General features: G+C 38.6%; 1 long non-coding RNA gene across 1 annotated transcript; it reads right to left on the bottom strand.

The window, feature by feature from the left end:
- Nucleotides 1-1,278: 1,278 nt before the first annotated feature.
- On the bottom strand, nt 1,279-3,485 carry LOC147596230 (uncharacterized). Its single transcript, XR_015261469.1, has 2 exons — nt 3,049-3,485; nt 1,279-2,262 (listed from the first exon to the last, which is right to left on the bottom strand). It is a non-coding gene; the product is annotated as an uncharacterized LOC147596230 (long non-coding RNA).
- Between the last annotated feature and the right edge of the window lie 15,688 nt (nt 3,486-19,173).

Genomic DNA, 19,173 nt, shown 5'->3' on the forward strand with positions numbered 1-19,173 from the left:
CAAGGAGCAGGGACATCTTCGACTAGATCAGGTTGCTCAGAGATTTAAATTAGATATTAGGAAAAAAATTTTTTACACTGAGGGTGGTGGAGCACTGGCACAGGTTGCCCAAAGAGATGGTGGATGCCCCATCCCTGGAAACGTTCAAGGCCAGGTTGGATGGGGCTCTGAGCAACCTGATCTGGTTGGAGATGTCCCTGATCCTTGCAAAGGGTTTGGAGTACATGACTTTTAAATGTCCCTTCCAACTCAAACTTTTCTGTTTCCACTGTCACTTACAGATGCAAATGTGTAATCAGCTTCATATCTTTAGTTGTTTTTTCAGTCTGAAGATGTAATCACAACTTTGCATCCTTGTAAAGGCAGACAAAGACAACTGTCAGCAAGCTCTATTGAACAATTCTTATCGAAAAAACTTTTGTACCAAGAGCTGGTCCTGGAGATGTGGGAAATTCTGGGTTTGGAGTTTTGAGTATTATAAGCTAATTTTCCAATTCTGTATTAAAATATAAAAATTACAGCCCTTGGAGCCATGAAAGAGAGAGAATGGTACGTTTTCATCCCCAAGACTCTGGTAAATGAAGTGCTGGTTCACCCCCTAGCAGAATATAAACCTTGCACTGGGGCTATATTAAAAAAAAAAAATCAGCTGTTCTAATTAAATCAGCATCAGCTCAATGGAATGTAATAGGACTCCAGCAATGGCTTTTTGGGGTAATTCTTCATGTTAGGATCTGTAGCAAGTAATTACCCACATCATTACTGAAACCACTTTTAAGGCATTACTTCAGGAGGATAAAACAACTTTTAAAACTTATTCCCTTACTAAAATGAGAAAATGGAATATTTCCAGGCAGACGTTTGGGTTATCGGGTGAACAAGGAAGTATATCAGTAATTTCTTAGCCGGTATAATGGCAGTAGGATTATTTCTTTCTATTTTCCCTCTTGGAACCTTTTTTAGAATAAAAAGATTGGATTGTAACTCCTGTCACTAATCCCACCCTTTTACTATCTGATTTACCATTTGATACACTGTCATAGTCAACATTGTTAAGCATCTTTTAACATCCATGTTTTACACATCTATTTCTGTTATTTTGGTACCATTGTAGAACCTCAACAGGTTCTCATGCTGTTGAAGGGACTTCCCTACTCCTGACTTTTTTATTTCACTCCAAATACGTAAATGGGAAAGCAGAGAACAACTGCAAATGGTTACAGAATAAGTTAAATCTAGTAAATAAAATATATAGAAAAATTAAAAGCTGCTAGTACGCAGTATAATCTATATTTTATTATTTCCCCTTTACAATGTTGTTAAAAAATACATAACCTCTTGATGGATGTATACTTCTTTGAAGAAGGTGTTCTGTAGCTCTGAGGCAGGATAAGTAGCATGTGATATGGCAGCTGTAAGGTAACAACATGTTTTCCCATAAAAAGTGGAGTAAATAGGCACATAAATTCCATATAAACTGTCAGCATGTCAGCTATGCTAACAGTGGTAAGCTACTGCCCTGGAGCCTCGGTAACTTATGCATCATCATTTTTCAAACAATACACTTCAAGAACTCATATAGCTCCTGTGGAAGCAATGCTCAAACCACCCTCCAACTGGCTACTTCAGCCACCTTCGTTCCTGTGCAAGGTCTGAAGAAGGATGAAATCCAATCATTATTTTCCGTAGGTAATGTTTTCCCTGGTGTCTGAAAGCAGGAGTTCTGCAGCAGGGATTTTAACCATGTTTTCTGATAGATTATCCCAGTCCAGGATTCATCTCGTCTAGTTTCAAATATCTACTCAGCAGACTTCTACGTCTGAGCAAGGCACCCCAGGCTCTGCAGTCACTCGTTGCAGTTAACCAGGGTGCTGAGTACTTTTAGGGAGTAATTCATCTGATCTACTTTAGCTGTGTACTTTAGCTGACATGCATCACACCTCAAAGAGCCTAGGGAGTTTAACAGACATCAACACCTACATTATGAATATCTAAGTTAGAAGACATAAATCAACTACTGAATACCTTTAGCCCTCTAAAATAACCGTTCTGCTAAGTTACTTTTTTGTTGTTGTTGTTGTTCTTTTAAGTCTGACTACTCTACTTATTTGGCTGAATAGATGTGAGTTGAAGAACCTCATACACTTGGGCAACCCCAGCAGCCCATGCTGAACTATCCACTTCATCGGACTTGTTTGTGAAATAGAACATCTGCAGGCAGTTTGCGTCTCCTCGTGTAGACAGAGCTGTGATCTGGAAAAGCTGGAGACAGAGAGAAGGAATTATGAGACTGATTTGGATAAACTTCATGCAACATTCAAACATAATTATATTGCAAATACCACACATGGTGGACAGGTCAGGAATAGGGTGCAACCTTACATAAGGTGGAAACTTGCTAGGCCAAAAGTTTAGGATCATATTTTATCAGGTCCATTTTCTCTACTATCTGTTTCAAAAACCACTTATTGAGTTAGAAGAGAACACTGACATGTTGACAATTTTACAATTAAAATTTTTGTATATTAAAAAGTCTTTCTTCAATTAAATGTAACAATACATGGGTAAAAAAAGAAATAAGAATAACTCTTGTCAAAGTTGAAAAAGTCTTTTTTTCCTTCATTTTTTTTTTTTAAATATATTTTAGGACAGGAAAACCGTTACCCAGAAAACTTACCCTGCAATACTGAGGAATATTTACTGACCACCTTAAGTTTCTTCCTACATTCTGGGCTATGACACAATGGTCATGAAAGACAAGCAATGTCAGTTTGAGGCAGTTAAAATTTTTATATCAACAAAGGCATTGAAACTTCCACACTAGCCCTTCCTCTTCAAGGTCAAGTGTTCTTAGTCGACCTCTTGAAACATGCACATAACTAAATTATATAGGCATATCATTGTTATCATAAATACATTATGTACTCCTATTTTCATAGTTAATGTAAGAGAGTCAGAGAAAATTTTTACTTGAATAAGGCGGGTCAGTAACCTGAAAAGGTTGAAGAACACTGCTTTAGATAGATGGACAAGGAAAGTCTTTATGACCTGATTTCCATGAACTTTAGCTGAGTTTCAACTGCTGAGAAGGTATTTTAGCTTACAGTAGATAATAAGCTAATCTGAAGATATTTCCTTAGTTGCTATCAACAAGCTACTCAGCATTTTTGCATGTCATGTTTTCCATGTCAGACAGATGTCCAAAAATAATTTATTTTTAATGTTGATTCTTCAAAAAGGCATAGTGAATTCCTATTAGTAACTGATGCAGCAATACAGTCTGAAGCTTTAATAAAAATCAAGAAAATTAATTCGATGTCATGAGTGAGAAGGATCTTTCTAAATTCATTTAGTTGAAGTGGAGAGCGAAGTTGCTGATCTGTCTCTAAGTCAGGTACATTCTTATTCTTCAGTTGTTCAGTTTCTACAGTCCTTTGTGCAACAGCTCTGGTCTTTGGAGGAGGCTTTTAGGCAGTCTTGTGATCAAAGTACTATGGAGAAGGAAGGGAAGAAAACACCATCACAGTGAATGTCACAATTCTAATATATCCAAGTACAGTCTTTAGTCATTAGCCTAATAAGTGTCTAAATTACAATTATACCTCACTTTTTGTTACAATTACAACATTTGCGTGTTGATAGATTTTTTTTTTATTTAGAATCTTTTAGATTCATACTTGCATACTAATATTAAATTAATCAAAACTCTTATCACTTTATTTCCCAATATCACAAAGCACAAAAGTGGGAAAGATATTTTCTATGTAGTCCAAAACATAAATGTACAATCAGGCAATTGTCACATTAAAAGACTCACCTTGCAGATTCTCATGATCACATTATGAGAAGCAAACCACAGTTACCTCTGCAAAGCTAGCTTATGGAAAGCACCAAATCAGAGTATGCTGGTTGTATTTCACTATGTCATGGAGCTTTCTTGAAATCAGACAATGTAATATATAAATACAATAATTAATTAAAAAAAAGAGAGAATCACTGTTTGAGTAAAAAAAAAAAAAAAGTAATTGCTTTTGAACCTGTTACCAGAACTGAGTTGAGGTGAGACTTACCTGCTTTTTTGGCAATGGGGAGGTTGATCTCACACCCACAAAAGTGGCTTATAAAGAATAAAGAAATTCTGAAAGCTGGATAAACTGACAATAACCCTTCTGCTTCTTCATGCCCTTAGGTTTGCTAGATTGGATAGCAATCCTCATGAGAATCCTGTAAGCCACTGGCAGATTTATTTTCTTGTCTGAGAAATTGTATGCAGACATTAAAAAAAAAAAGAAAGAAAAAAAAAAGAATAATATATTCTTATAAAAGTTTTTACTTGTTTGTTTCTTTCTTGAAGCTGAGGCCAAGGTTTAATTTTAGGATGTTATTCAAGTTTTACGCAGATCTTTGGATGTTGTGTCTATAGCTAAGCCTTTTCAAGCTGTGATCCCATCAGATCTCCTGGGGTAATTCCAACTGTGATCCTGTCAGATCTCATAAGCTAAATAGATTGGGCCAACTCAAGCTGCGATGCTGTCAGATTTCATCAGTTAAGCAGGTTTGGGATGAGTCAGTGCTTGAAGAAGAGATTTGCAATGAACAGGTTGGTTTCGAAGGACGTAGTGGTTGTGATAACACCATGTATGTGCATGATGTTGCCTTTTCCTTTGTGAAGGCATTGATTTCAGGCAGCCAATCTGCATTCCTCATACATCACACTGCTGAAAGACAGTTCTTATGAAAAGGAGGAGATGAAACTGAGGTATTTCCCCAGATTTCAGCATAAATAAAGAGACTGGAAGATATATCTGCTTTTTCTGCGGCTGCGCTACCAGTTTCCAAGAAAGAAGCCAGGGGAGAACCATATCAGACAAGAATGAGTGAGTGTGGTCCAAATCTTGTTTGACAACAATATGTATGTTGTTTTCACTTTCAAAACTGCATCATCTCCTGTGGCTCTGCCAACAAGACTCAGTGGAGCTGCATAAAGAAGGAAAAACTGTTTTCATCAATGGTTCTCAGGTAGTTTCTATTGTAAGTGTGTTACGAGAAGACTTCTTAAGAATTAGCTTTTTTTTTTCCTTAGCAAAAGAAGCTGTGTATGCTACTGGTGATATTACTCCATGGCCTTCAGAAGCTTATTTAAGATTTGTATTTGTATTGAACCAGTGTGGTGAAGAAAACAAAACAGTTTAGGTTTATGAGGTTTCATACTTGAAGCACATTTCTTAACTTATTTTGTAATTCATTGTCCCTCATTTCATTCTGAAACTAAAGCAAAAAGACAATGAAGCTGTTGAAAAAAAAAATCAGAAATCATCTCTGGAAGAAAAGGAAACTATGTTTTGAAGCTGAATCCATTTTGTAGGGCTTATATTGGTATTTTTTTGTGTGTCGATATTTGTGTCCTTTTTAATAGATATTTGTAACAAAATAATTTCTTTTTAAATCATTTTTTTTTATCACCAGAAGTCACATTTTCTTATTATATGGTGAACTTCATTAAATAGATAAGGAAAAAGCAAGGTCTTAAAAATGAACTTGATAAAAAGAAGTGTACAATTTCAAAGAATGCATTAATTAAAATAAAATAGAAAGATTACAACAATAATTATGACAATTTTTTTTCCTACACATTTCTTTTATGAAAAAAAAGAAAAAAAAATATTTCTAATGAGGAAACTGCTATTGTTGAGCATATTCTGGACAGTTTTAGGAACAAAATCTTATGCTGAAATAACTCATCTCCATGACGAGAAGTTCCCTAAAAGACAGACTGACCCCAAACCACAGAATGAGTCTTAATAGATCCTGCTGCCTTAATGTAGTAGAAAGTAAGGATCTCTGAAGAAATAATGAGTATACCTTTGTTCCACTCTCTTCTTCTGCTTTCAGTTCTGATGAATTGTAGGCCAGAGTATTGTCTTTTCTACACTTTTCAGGAAGTTTTAGCCTGATTTAACACTCACAACTGTTGTGTATGATGGCCAGCTGATAATAAAGCCTGGCATAAATTAAAAGATAATACATAACAGATACTCTTCAGGAGGTCCAAGGTGAGCCTCGCCTCACCACACTGACAAGGTCTAGCAATGCCAAAATCTGCTGTCAGCCAGGACTGCCCTCGTGGCCTGAGGAGAGGAAGAGGAAACCAGAGAATCACATTTCTGGGCTGCTTTACTTTGAGGCACACTAAAAGTTTTTCTTTCTTTCTGTTGACTTTAAAGGAGGCTAGGAGATTGGTAAAGATATACATACCGACTTCTCTGTTAGTCAGATAAATACACTCCATGCATTCCTCTGAGGATGTGCACCACAGTACTGGACTACCTTCTCCTTCTCGTTTGACTAAAACCAAGAGACTTTGTATCTCAATGTAAGTCACATAGAGTAGAAACTGCTGGGCCTATCAGTGTTTGGAATTTGTTTTGCTTTTATATGACTGGCGGGTTCTGTGTTATCATCCGGGAATGTGCGAGGTCAGCATGGTAGTTTGCTCTCCACCCTGTCTTGCACAGGGGACTGATGTCTGGGAGAAGCTAGATTCTCTGCCCAGGGGCTTGGGTCTGACAAAATTGTTGAACGCTGCCCATGTGCAAAAAGTTGTCTGTATTCTGCTTAGCTCTGCTTAGAAACACAAGGATCTTTTTCCCTCCCATCTTTTTCTTTTTTTCTTCTTTTTTTTTTTTTTTTCTCCTCCTGGATGCTTAGAAATTCCCATTTGAAGTGTTAAACTGAAGATGAAGGTTCTGATGTTTGTGTCAAGATTAGCATGGTAGGCAGGAGTGAGCGGGAGATGTTTTCCTGAGGAGCAAAGCTCTCAGCACAAGAGAGTGTGTCAATAGAGATGAGGGGAATCTAAAGCATAAAGGTTAGCTTTTTAAACGGCTGAAGTTAGAAAGACTGCTCTTTGTGAAACTGGTCACAAGGGGAGCAAAGTGTCTGCACTAGAAAGACTGAGTGACCTTTTCAAAGTGCTAGGTATTGTTTATTTTCATTGAATTATGTGTGTATGTGTATGTATAAGTGTGTTGTGTGGTGAGCAACTGACAGATGCTGCACAGTTTTTCCTAAACTTGCTGAGTGTCTACTAATTAGAACTGGGATGGAGCTGCATTTTGTAATTCACAGTTAAGTTCTTAATTTTGAAATATTTCCTGAGCCAAAATGGACACAAGTAGACAACATTTCCCCCCTAAATCTGCTACCAAACAGATTCTGGAGGAAGTGTTCTTGGTTTAATTGAAGTTTTCATTCCCATTTTAATTTACTTTTTATATCATATTCATGTTGTGCTCTGTGATATTATGCAATATACAATGTGGAAACAAAAGCCACATCTATACTAGTAAATTATACATGCTCAGAACTGGTTTTGGACGCAGAAGCCAGCCGGCACGAATCACTCCATGTCTTTACTGGGAAATTCTTTTAACTTCCAAAACTGGGTGGCCACATCCAAACTGCCTATTGAGAGTCATCCTTGGCCCATGTAGTCTCCTGAAGTGTTCCCAGAAATTGTCTAGGGAAATATTGGTTACCTGGCACAAAAACCATGCTAGGGAAAACTCTTAACATTTTGGCAATTTTATGCCAGAGCCCAGGAATATTTTCTGGCACTGGTTGGCTTAGAAGTCATTAAATCCTTTGGACTGCACTACACTTAATTTGGCCAAATACCAAAAGAAGAAGCAGGTCCTATTGTGTTTCACTCTGAAGAATGTCTCCCTGGCTTCATCCGTAGATTAGTCTAAAGACTGTATTGACTCTACTGCCTGACAGCTCTGGGTGATAGGAAAGTGATCTCACACATCTCCTACATGCCTCTCTGTAAACAAGGCCCAAGGTTTGAAAAAGAAAGAATATATATAGTCAACAAATAAATCAAAGGCAGTATGCATTTGTGAACTCTGAAAAAGAGTTTATAACTCTTTATAACTGAGATCTTGATTTTATGCACATTATGCCATTAGAAAAAAAATATTAGGTTCAGTAGATTTTTCTTTATATTAGAGTTTATTTTTACTTTGGATCTTGCTGTAGGAGCAGAGAAAATGACCTATTACTATAGTCCAGCCTGGATGTGGATGGATAAATAGATAAATGGGGAGAAAGAAGTTATTGTTTATGGATTTTGTTCTGTAGAATTATTTTCTTTTAGGGGATGAGCTATCAATTTTTTTTTTTTAAGTAGTCCTAGATATCTTTGATTAAATTTTGCAAATCTTCCTTTTGCTGCTCTAGAGGCCTTCTTCCTTCAGCTAGCAAAACTACTGTTTCAACTAAAGATATTTAAAAGAAATATTAAAAAAAATTACATACTTTTCACATTGCCTTATCTTACTATATGTAATACAGGACCACTGGTCTGACAGAAGCTCTACAAAGCAACAAGATGCTTAAAACAGCCCTTGTAAAATCAAATAATCTTTCAATCTGTGACCTGAGTGGCAGGAGGATTTCACTCGTGATTCTTACACCCAGTCCAAAAAGTGCACCCAGCAAGGTGCTTTAGATGTAGACACTTATGGATCAGAAGGTATGAATCAGTATGAACTTGTTCAAAGGTCTCAGCATCAGTTTAAGAATTTAAGTAACAGACAGCTTTCTAAAAACATTTAGCATGCAGAATGCCTTTAAAAAAGGAACCTTTTATTTTTCTGTATGTAGGTGCTGAATTGCTTTGAAATCTGGCCATAAATTTACTGGAAAACATTTAGCATCACACTGAGAATGGTATTTGAATCTACACTTTCAAAACAAGTGAAGAATTTCTATTCATCATCCTGGAAAACAAAATCCATAGAAGCCAGGCATTCCCACATGTCTTGGGGATCTGGGCAGCTGTCTTTTATGGTGAAGCACAAATTTTTAGTGCTGTTTTTGGTGGAATGCCAAGTTTGCAAGAAAGTTTGTACCTTACTTGCCCCCTCCCCCCAAAGATACAGAAAAGACACAGTGAGTTCATTTTAACTCATAATTGAAACTTTCATCTCTCTAAATAGAAGCACCCTTTAAAATAAAATAAAATGCCACATAAAATGCAATTCCTGCTACAATATAAAATGCACTTTCACTCCGACTCTCTGTAGCATTATCTCTAACTGCAGTGTAACTAAAAACTAATAACCTCGTTTTTAATTAGCTGGGTTTGTGGCATTTTGCACTCATCTCATAGTTGTTCCTTCTACAGTGTATATCATTATTAACTCCGGATGTCTTCAAGGAGGTCTTAAACATACTTTGCTTTCTTTCTTCTTTTCTTTCTCCTGAAAATAGTTCTCAAAACCATTGTATTCATTAAAAAAAAAAATCTTAAAAGTGATTCTATTATTCTATCTCAAACACAGTGTGAGTGATGCTGATTTTATTTAGCTATTATTTTTTGTTGTACCGTTATCTGAATTCTTTCCTCTTTTTTTAGCCAGTAGAATAGGAATATATTTTTTAAAATATCATGTTTCAGTTTGATTGCCCTAAAAAAAAATCATTAAGGTGTGAGTTTAAGAAGGGAGACCACAAATATTGTCCATCTGTTCGTTTGACTGCAAAACAGTACTGAGTAATTACAAAGGCAACACAATGTATCTCAGCTTTCAGTTCTTTTAGAGCCATAACATATACCAAGGGCTGATATAAAAGGACACCCCTAGGAGTAAGTGTTTACTGCACCGCAGTGGTGTAACCAGGAAACTCACTCAGATTACAACTCTTCATCACAGATGTCAGAGAAGAAGAGACAGACTATACGCATTTAAAGAAACTTTTAGGCTATTGAAAATCTGACCTGAACCCAAAAAATGAATGGGTCATGTCACTAGCCAATACTGTGTCTTATCAGCAAGCGATGCAGCCTGCGGCCGTGCTGCCTCCAGCTGCGACCACGTCATCTCTCAGGACCTCCACGTAGCTGAGCAGGGCTGCGGGGGATAGCCTGGGTAAACAGCCGAGCCATGGATGGCACTGTCCTTTGGCGCAGTGAAAGACGTCCCTGCCCACAGCAGGGGGTTTGGAATCAAATGATCTTTAAAAGTCCCTTCCAACCCAAACCATTCTATGATTCTAAAATAAAAAAAAAACAAACCAGTAATTACTTGTGGCATAGGGATGACACATATACTTTTGCTACTTTTAGACCATTTGAAAGACTTCCAACTGAAAATATGTCTTCTTTTTGACCAAAGATGAACACATTTTCAAATCCACGTCTGCGTCTGCAGAAGGAAGTAAGGAGAACCATTCACACCACTGCTTCTTTGGAAGGACTTTGTTAGTGATCAGTTGAATCTATTTGTACCTGCAGCCTGTAGTTGTCTAGATATTTTTTGCTCTGCTCTGAAGTTACCTCACTAGGAAATATACTCTGGTTTGGCGAAAGGTAATGATCCAGAAAACACAGGGACAAGAAGTGTCCTAGTTCTCTGTGAGGCGTCTCTCTATCTTTTATTTGGAAGGTAGATGTCCAGGACTGGAGTTGGCACTGTCTCACCACATCAAAATTTCTCCTTTCACAAGTTTATGTAGCAAATAGTTAAAAGAAAGCAGAAACTCAAGAAGACAGTGAGTTGTCCATGTTACTGGTTTTAAGCTGTCAGCTCTGATGCCCCAGTTAGGACATTGTTTCCTAGAAGAGATTTAAACAATTTTATCGAGAGAGATGCAAACTTTATGTTCCTCTCCTAAGGTGCTCTCCCAGAGACTTCATATCATGTTATATTGAGAGCTGAATTTGAATCTCTAACATCTGTACCCTCTGTATAGCTTGCCAAAGCAAATCTGGCAAAAGAGACACAGGTTCTTGAATTCAGACTTTGCATGCAGGGAAGACATCCTTTTCCTCCTATATGTTTTCCCTTGGAACAGCCTGTGCTTCCAATCATTTCTATGATCTGTACAATGACACCTAGATCCTTTTGGTCAACAAACTTTTACAAAAATGCAAGATCACTGTCACAGAGATAGTATAATACTGAAGAGCAATGGCAACATATCTGGGGAATATTTTGCCTTGTATAATGCTCAGGTAAATACATTGCTTTGTATTCCGCTTCTTTTTCATTTCTTAGCTCTCACTGACTGTCTCCTTTTTCTGCCTCTATGTTCTATTTTTTTTTTATTAGATGGATTTAAAATCTTGTTTTTAAATTGTCCTTGAATAGACTTCTATAATTAGCAATTATAAACAGAGATATAGTCTTGGGTTATGAAGTTTTCTTTGATTGACTGCAACAGAAGGTTTAAGTTCAACTTCCCCTTATCTGATTATATTTACCAGAACTGTGGGAATTCACTGTGCTATAAAAATGGACCTTGCTGCTAGCTGGCATACCTCAGAACATTTAAATAAAAATAGCACTGAAAACCCAACCAAATATTATTTATGTCAGTTAGATGCCAATGAAAACTAAGGCTTTCAGGGGCAGACAGGATCGATTTTTAAATTTTTTTTCTATCTGTTTTTTTTTTTATATGACAGAATGACACACTCTTCACTCAGTCACTGAAGCTGAAGAATGACTGAAGAACCCTGTGAAGGTCAAACACATTTTCACCCAACTGATGCTCTTTTAAAACTGACTTAACCCTCCTTGTGTATTTCTGCACAGCATGGAAGCTAGCTTTGCAGCTCCAAATTAGAGGAAAGTGCAGTGAGACCTTCTTTTCATAAAGCTCTTTTGTATTAAGCAGAACAAATTCCCTATAAGCAGAAATGTAATTTGCACATTGGAATACATTCTGCCTATAATGATCTTCCCGGCAGAAAGTACTGTCATTTCACAAATGGCCCCACAATGTTCCCCAAAGCTAAGCAAAAGTGTACAGATACAAACGGAGGAGGAAATTGATACAGGCCCTGATCCTGCAATGGACATCTAGGGTACAATGAGGACAGTGTTAATAAAACAGAGAGATAATGCTTAGCTCACAGTATGCAACAGTAGATGTGGCAATGCGAGGTAGAAGGAAAGGAGGCTTGGATTCATTGTGGGTCAGCAAAGAAACTGACATGACTACCTAAATATTTTCAGTAAGTGAACTTAAGCCCATTTTTTTTGCAGAAGAAAAAGACCACACAAACACAGTGTATTCAGACCTGAGAAATCCTCACATCACCTGAGATGCTTCCTCACCTTATATTTCTTGACTTCCCTATGCCTTCAGAGGAAAACAGAGATGGAACTTCTGCTGCTCAGAGACCAGAGATGCTAACCATAACCAGCTGACACGTCTTAGCACTGCTGACCTCCTGTTTCCTGAGCAAGGGAACTGAGATGCCAAGGGGACCTTAATGGGCCTCATGCTAAAAGAAATCTCACGCAAAGAGGCATGCTGATCTTCCAGGATACCCTACACAACTCAGGATGCTCCACAACTTTCAGGGTGCACATTTGTCTCTGTAATATGGAACAGCACCTTGAAGAAATAGCTATGTTATATGGATATATTCTCAAACGTCTGGTGACAGTGAGCATATTAGGACCGTTGGATTGTGAGGACTAGTGACAGAACATTGCCCTGTAAATCACACTTTTGTGCAATACAAGAGGTTTTTTTTTGTATAAAAACAGTATTTATTTCTGAGCATATACTGTCTTTCGTAGAAAAACAACATCCTGCAAGTCAGGACAGTGAAAAAGGACAATAAGAGAGACTTGTGCTGAACTTTCTGGCTGGATCTAGACATAAATATTTTGAATTTGGGGATTCTCTTTTCAATAGTGAAAGTTTTCTGTGGAGAGGATGCAGAAGGAGAAAGAGAGGGGGAATAAAATGAAATATACAGAAACCAAAAACAGTCAAAAAGGAATAAATTGTGTTCTAAGAAAAGGAAGCAGGAGAGGAAGGTAGAAGAAAGGTCATGGCTAAAAATGTATGCTTTACAAGATGTCCATTCTGATGACAGTTGTTCTGTGCGTCATACTGCATTTAATATTACAGAAAAAAAACCTTGAAAATACATGAGGAATACTAAAGAAAAGGATATTATTTTCTATATTTTGGGGGTTTTAAATTATCATTGTTAGTGTATGGGCATATATAGCAAATAAAAATTGTTAAAAAAAAATAGGTAAGCTCTGAGGTTCATAAAAGTTTAGGTTTCCTTTGGCTACTGGGTCCTGTGGTAGGATTCACCACACCAGATCTGGGGATCTGCAAAAAGGATGGAAGTTTTGCTCATCACATTTTGTGTATCCTGACATTTGAGAGATTTCAACTCACATGTCCTGGTCTAGCAGGATAGATGGTGAACTTCTTGTGCATGAGCCATTTTCTTCCTCCTTGCCCCAGTTTCTCAGTTTTAAAATGCCTAGGGTTCTCTAAAATAAGGTTAGACATTTAACAGCAGTGCCAACTTTACAGGTTTACTGACTATTGTTATAGGGAGACATCTTTCATGGACAATTCAATCCTTTGATCATCCTACTTACTGAATATTCCTTAGTAACCTGTTGAAATTTTGGGAACTATGTCTATTTCCACTGGCTTTAGCTAAACTCAGCAAATTCAGACAGAGTGGCCCTATTTTCTATAATAGTAAAGATTATCTTCTCTCCTACACCTCTTCCTTCAGAAATATGAAGAACACTTGTACCTTCCCATACTGTCCAGCAGCCAAAGCATGTCATGCTTGCTGCTTCAAACCCCTTGGAACATTCATCCTTCTCATGATTATGTCTCTCCACAGTATCCTTTGTGTCCTGGTTTTATTTAGTGAGGGAAGGCTATGGTGACAGAGTCTGCAAGATGCTGATAAAAGTTTCCCCTTTGTCTCGTGGACTCGGCCGGGCCTAGGGTGGACCCACTGCTGGCTGAAGCTGAGCCAATTGGTAGCAGAATGTTCCCAGATAACGCCTCTGTGATAATGTATTTTAGAAGGTGAAAAACAGAAAAAAAACCAAAATGTGAACAAGCTGGAGCAAGAGAAGAGAGGGGAAGGCGTGAGCCTTGTGGGCCTTGTGGCCCTCACCCTCTGCCCTCCCACCAGGCAGCCAAGTGGGCCCAACTCAGCCCCACCCGGCTGCAAGAAGTGGAGAGGAGATGAGAAATGAAGAGAACCTGAGAGGCGTCTGCCTGAGCCAGTTGTGAAGAATTTCTGGTGAGAGGAACGGCTGCAGACGCCAAGGTCAGTGCAGAAGGAGGGGGAGCAGTAATGCTGCTCCCGGCAGAGATTCCCCTGCAGCCCGTGGTGCAGCCCATGGTGAGGCCGGCTCTGCCCCTGCAGCCCATGGAGGCCCATGGAGGAGCAGAGATCCCTGTGCAGCCCGGGGAGGGGCCCACGCCAGGGCAGGCAGATGCCTGAAGGAGGCTGTGGCCTGTGGAGGGCCTGCTAGGACAGCCGTTCTGGAGGGACTGCACCCTGTGGAAAAACGACCCACGCTGGAGCAGTTTCATGAAGGACTGTAGCCCGTGGGTGGGACCCCACGCTGCAGCAGGGGAGGAATGTGAGGAATTTTTTCCCCGAGGAGGAAGGAGTGGAGTAAAGCGATGTGTGATGAACTGACCGTATCCCCCATTCCCTCTTCCCCCCTGTGCCACTGTGGGGGTCAAGGAGGTAGAGATACTGTTAAGCCCGGGAAGAGGGAGGGGTGAGGATAAGTGACTTTGTTCTCTTTCTCATTATCATGCCTTGGTTTTAATAATAAACAAATAGTTTTCCCCAAGTCGAGTCTGTTTTGCCCGTAACGGTAACTAAGGATCTCTCCCTGTCCTTACCTCAAACCTCAAGCCTTTTTTCTTATATTATCTCTCCCTATTCTCTCAGAGGGTGGGGGGAGTGAGAGAGAGACTGCGTAGTCTGGTCCCAAGCAGGACTAAACTATGACACCTTTGTGTGAAAAAACATTGGGCAACCTAGAAGACAAGATATCGCATGGTGCCTTATCTGTTGTAAGCCTTGCAATGGTAAGGACTTTTCACCTGTAACCCATCTTTCAGTTGCAGTGCAGTAATTTTTCATCAACACACCCCAAGGCTTCTGCAGCAATGCCTTTACCCACCTTGCACTGTGAGATTCTGACCTGTTATGTCCAGTTTCTTTTCCAAAGTCATTGACTTTGACATTTAAATGATCTTGTTCTTCCTCTGCCTCTTCACCACTTTTCCTTGTAGCTGCTAGTTTATACTTCCATGTAGATCAACTGACCCTTCACCCTGTAAGTTTTAGTTTGCATCTTCATATTAAAATAAACACAACTTACTAGATAATGGATAATACTAATTTTAAAATCCAGTAAGTATTATCAATAATATACATGCCAAAACTTAATGGCCAATTAGTGCGCAACACCTGCACCTAATCAGGCATGCTCCAACCAGCACCAGTACTGTCATAAAGAGTAACTACCAATGGAGAGATTGAGCAAGTCTTGATGAAAAGTATAACTGTTACTGGGGATAAAGCAAGAAAAAGAAAGATTTTTTTTTGCCATTTTCAACTTGATCGTTGTCACCAGCTGCTACTCTGGAGAGGATGCCCAGAGGAGGAGGCTTATTTGGGTAGGTCGTCACTCTTCTTTCCACTTGGACATGGGGGAGAGGGTTTCTTTTTTCTCTTTCTTTTCTCCTCCTAGTTACATCACCCATCCAAAGGCAAGTTTGATGTTTATTTATGCCATCAGCTATGGCCCCTACTAATAAGCTGTGTACAAACAAACTACTTGAACTTTCATGTGCAGCAAAGGAGTGTGTATTACAAGGCAGGGCTGAGTAGAGAGCAGTTAGGAGAGAAGGGTGGAGTCTTCCTCCAGACCATTTAATGTCCTTGGCTTAACTTGAATCATTAAACTTGTGCCACTGTCAGGTAGCTGCTGCAGAATAGGTGTCATGAAATAGATAGTTTATCAAAAAAATGAGAAACTTCACTTCTCACTTCTTCCCTACAATCTGAGTCAGTAATGTGAACATCAGGGGGCCATCACATCTCCAGTCAGACTGATTTTCTGATGATACTTACTCAACCTTTTATGTTCTTAAACTCTTAGTCACCTCTTGGAAGAAAGCAGTAAGCATTTTAGAAGCATTAAGGTGGAAGTCCAGATGTAATTATGTCTCTGGAAATTATAAAGGGTGCCACTGACAAGTATTTCAAAAGTACACCAAGGACATACAAAGGCAGAGCACCTTTAATGTGGGGCTTGTTTAGAGATAAAAGTGGGGAAGACATGCTCCTCTAAGACTCATTAGAAATTTTACAAAAGGATATGGTTTTCCACTAGCAATGCTGATTTCTGGAAGTCAGTTCCATGAGAATGTCAATTATGATAAAATTTCATTTTGATTAAACAAAATAACCAAGTAAGAAACTTTTAGTTTAGAAATACATTTGCTGTATTTAATCATAATGTTAAAACGTAGATATAGATAGAAATAAAATATAATATTTCTTTAGCTGAAAAAAAAATTAATTATAAATGTCAGACTATATTTCAGAACAAAATCTGACTTCAGACTATTTCTTATTCCAGTGCCTGTTCCTGTAAGGATTTATTTCCATTATTTTTTGTTTTAAAGTACCACAGAACATACGCAACAGAGGTAAGCATATTCTTGGCTCTTTAAACATGGTGGGAAAGAGGAATATCCACTGCCTCAAAGAGCTTATGGCCAAAAAAGCCAGAAATGCAGAGGGAAACATTCAGTTTGCACAGAGAAGTTCATAGCAGTCCACACTACACCACATCAAGAGCAGCAAATAGTCAAATGTGGTCCCCAAACAGGACTGTATCCTCTTGCTTTTTCAAATGCTGCTCGTCATTCAAGGGTGTAACTAGGTTGATGCAAATTGATCTAGGGAGAAAGGAGTGTGATTTGCACAGGGGTAGCCCACCTTGTTTTCACACTGAAGCATGATGCACAGTTGTAAACTGAAGCCTTCCTCACATTCTTTGCCTGATCCCCTGGATGTCAATGCTGGCCATTTCAGGGGTTTCGAGACTTACCGCACCTCCATCAGCTGTTTCCTCCCCTTCAAGTGTAATATGATAACTACCAACAGGATGATTCTAACAGGATGATCTCTTCTAGGCTGATATACTGCAAGTTAACAGCTAACTTAAAACAGCATCATTCCTCATAATCTTACACCTGTCAGCAACGTAGCACTTTGATGGCATTTCTACGACGATATCTCATATTGACAGTGGAAAACAGTGACTGAAATGAGGACAGTCCCTATCATGACAAGACCATAGTTTACATTTTCTACTTTTTCCTCAGGGACATTGTGGAGAATAAGTAAATGATGGATGCAAACAATATTCAGGTAAATGTATTTTATATTTACAATCCCAGAAAGGCTTTTGAAAGGGAAGTGTGGTGTACAGGATCTCAATACAGGAACTTGATTTGATACAGTTTACTCAGAGGAATATGTTAGGCTGAAAAAAAATTCTGAATTTGTAGAACAAGGCTCATACTTATGTTTTAAAACCCTTTACAAATATGTATGAGACTGTTTTTACTTACCAACGTGCAGAGGAGACTGAAGCCTGTTATTATTTCAGGATCAAGTATTATTCCGGGATAAGTTTTAGCTCCACGGTGGGAGACCAATACTGGAGAAGGATCCCTGAGTTTCTTATGGAACAGAGGAGTGCTCAAATTGTTAGGTTACTGGGCAAACATAAGACTTTTGGGAAAAAGATTTTCATCTGCTCTGGGTGCTTTTCTGTGAGAAATGACAAACCTAGCTCAGATACTCAGTTCGTGAAGAAGATCCGTAAATGTGTCTGTAGACAGAATACCCAAAATACCCCATTCCTCTCTAGGAACAGGCAGCATCTATGCTTTGCTCTTTCTCTATAATTTCTGTTATATTAAGCAGTGTGCGTAACTAACTCTCTTACACTATCAGAGGGCTTTGCTTATGGATTGTCACCTCAAATTTATGTCTAGCTTATGATCTAGCTGATGTGCTGACCACTGCACATGCTTGTCTTCCCGATATCTGTGTCTGCTTCTACACAGATATCGGGAAGTAAAAATACTCGAGAGGAGAAGGAAGAGGCTGTGCAAGCAGGGAGGACAGCCAGCCCTGGTTGTCTCTCTGCTCACCATTAACTGAAGACTACAGACTTTCCTGAACCATCACATGCAGGACTTACTGTTGACCCAGGATAAAGTTTTGGGAAGGTTATTGTATTCTTTCATTTTGTTCTGTTTGGGGGTTTTGTCAAATCCATGGAACCACTCTGGAGCTTTACAAAGAAAGGTGTAATTAACAATGCATATTTTGTATGTAATTGTGTGAAATGTTTACATTAGCAGGGCTATATAATATAAGAAGTTGTGTGATGATGGTGATAAGATTAGTTGCTCAATCTGACTCCATAGCTAGAAGTAAGTGCAAATTGCCTGGTTTCAGATAATGGAACCTTACTCTATTCCCAGCAGTTAATGGGAAAATAAACTTTGGATTTGGGAAGGAAAAACTATTACTTCATGTGATACTATGTGTGAAGACAAATCTTCTGTGAATTAGCTTTAGCAATGAATTATCTTAAGAATAGGAGATTTCTGGTAAGTTATTTTTCCAACTGTGACTGAAATACTGCAAGGGAAAAAAACCCCATATTTTCTACACAGCTGTTTCTACACTTTCTCTTCAAACCCCAACTAATGCCAGGGTTTGCAGATGAGAGTGAAACTGGGAGTGTGTATCAGAAGTACATTACAGAACTGTAATGAGGTTTTATCAGCATGAATCTGGAGAAGCTGGAGTGCTTAAGATGCAGCAGAGCTGTGGGGATAGGACAACATGTGTTTCTGTTCCAGTGACATTAAATCTGGGATCTCTGAAGAAAAACCCATGTGATGAATTGAACTCTGTATACAAATGATTTTCACTAGACCAAAGAATGCTAAAGTCACTTGTTTGACCTTTAGGATGTCTGGATTTAAAGAATTCCTTGTGAACTACGGCTAGATCACATTGGCTACATTCAAATTACTAGGTTTAAGAAGTCCAGAAATATTTTCTGGACACTGAAACTTAATCAACTACAGCATTAAACCATTAGGAAGGTCTCTGGCCTGCTTTAGACACAAGAGGTTAATCTCAGTCTGTGTACATCCAGCAGCCAAATAGCAAAGGACTGCTATTGCCAGACTTCTGGGGCTGTGTTAAATTATTCAGTGTCTATGTTTTTGTTTGTTTATTTGTTAGCTTTTCATGTC

The sequence above is a fragment of the Chlamydotis macqueenii genome, chromosome Z (assembly GCF_036417535.1).
Source record: "Chlamydotis macqueenii isolate bChlMac1 chromosome Z, bChlMac1.mat, whole genome shotgun sequence".
NCBI lineage: Eukaryota > Metazoa > Chordata > Aves > Otidiformes > Otididae > Chlamydotis > Chlamydotis macqueenii.